Here is a 2,075-nt window from a genome sequence, read left to right on the forward strand (position 1 = left end):
CGGAGGCACGCGTGGCCGGATGCTCAGTTGCTGCAGCTGCTCCCGGGGGTCCGCCCCAGGCTGCTGGACTGGGCCCGTGGGGCGAGCGTTGGGTCAGTGAGGAAGACAGCACCCCTTACCCGTCTCTCCTCGTAGCTCCCCCGCCTTCGTGGGGTGCACTGGCCTTGGCGGGGTCCCAGGCACCCCTCTCTGGGGCGGCAGCTCTGGTTGCCCGTCCTGCACAGCCTCCCTGTCCCAACTGGCATTAGCACTTATGAAAATGCATCTTTCCGCTGAGCGAGGCCTTTATCGGCTGTAATTAGTTTCTCTCCTTCCGGAACCTGCTGGGGCAGGAGGAGGGACGCGGAGCCAGCAGGTCCCGGTTCAGGCAGGGACAGGAAAGTGGCGATGGGCAGGCAGGTCAGCCTGGCCCGTGGGACTCATCTTGCTGCTGCCTGGAAAGAGGGACACCAGGGCCTAAGCCAAGCCCCGCATGCCGACACACAGGCACACGCGCACACATAGGCACACACGTGCTCACCCAAGATGCACACAGGCCACGTGCACACACAGGCACACACGTGCTCACCCAAGATGCACACAGGCCACGTGCGTGCACACACACACATGCATGCATACACACACAGGCACACACGTGCTCACCCAAGATGCACACAGGCCACGTGCGCACACACATGCATGCATACACACACACATGCATGCATACACACACAGGCACACACATGCTCACCCAAGATGCACACAGGCACATGTGCACACACAAGCACACGTGCACACACAGGCACACACGTGCTCACCCAAGATGCACACAGGCACATGTGCACACACAGGCACACACGTGCTCACCCAAGATGCACACAGGCCACGTGCGCACACACACATGCATGCATACACACACAGGCACACACATGCTCACCCAAGATGCACACAGGCACATGTGCACAAACACACGCACATAGGCAGGCATGCACACACACACACATGCTCACCCTAGACACACATGCACACACGTGCGCATAAGCATGCATGCACGCACATGCACATGCACAGACACATGCGGATACACAGTGTATGTAAGTGCACACGTGTACGCACTGCATGCACAATGGTCACTCAAGACATAGGCACATGTGCACAAACATACACACATGCACACACGTGCACACACAGGCACACACACTTAGGCACAGGCACACACAAATGCACGCACACACACTCACGTAGCCTGATAGCTCTGCCAGGCACGGGCCTCGGTGGTCCCCCAGGGTTCCTGCAATGGACGGGTGATCATGTTTGGCTGGAGCAAGGGGAGCTGACCAGCTCCACACAGGGGTGTGTGCGTGAGTGGGGGGCTCGCGGGGCCCCTCCTGAAGGCCCCCCAGTGGGGACAGAGCCTGCCTGATCAGTGTGGAGCTGACAGATGGCTCAGACCTGCAGATCGGCATCCCCTGCGCCCCGTCTCCCCTGCCTTCCCCACCTCCAAGGGCATCTCTGGGGTCAGCAGGCCCTTCCAGAATGGCAAGGCTGCCCCGAGGGCCTGACCACAGGCTGGCCAGCGCAGTGGGGTCCAGGCCTCTGAGGTGGGAGGAGGGGAGGGCCCCTCATGGAGTACATGGTCCAGCACTAAGTCTTGGTTTGAAGATGTCCCGTGTCGGGGCTCTGAGAAGCGTACCCTGCTTGCCCCTCCCGTAGGCACGCGGGGCCTCTCATGCACCAGGACTGCCCAGGCCCGGCTGTGTCGGCCTCCAGTGATCACCCAGGAAGCCCCGGGCGGTGGGCAGGCAGGCTGGGCTCCGGGCTGATTCCAGAGAGGAGTGAGCGGGAGGCTGTTGGCCATCGTCCCCAGTGGTTAGGACGGTGGAGACGACCCCGATTCCTGAGTGCCTGGGCCGCCCTGCCCTCTGCTCGGCCACCCTCTGCAGATGCTCAGAGCCAGGCAGGGGCTGACCTCGGCTGGCAGACAGGCCGGGGGTCAGCGTCAGCTTGGCCGCGCGACATCTCAGTGTTGTTTCTGCCCCTGGAGCTGCCTGATCAGAGGAGGGATCTGTGTGGTGGGTGAAGAGTGAACGTAGTGT

At 61.8% G+C, this 2,075-nt stretch overlaps 1 protein-coding gene across 1 annotated transcript in view; it reads left to right on the forward strand.

Moving 5' to 3' along the window:
* The window catches only part of PLCH2 (phospholipase C eta 2), a 27,768-nt gene that overhangs the window by 3,980 nt on the left and 21,713 nt on the right, over positions 1-2,075 (forward strand).

This window comes from Pteropus vampyrus, unplaced genomic scaffold (genome assembly GCF_000151845.1).
Source record: "Pteropus vampyrus isolate Shadow unplaced genomic scaffold, Pvam_2.0 Scaffold309, whole genome shotgun sequence".
NCBI lineage: Eukaryota > Metazoa > Chordata > Mammalia > Chiroptera > Pteropodidae > Pteropus > Pteropus vampyrus.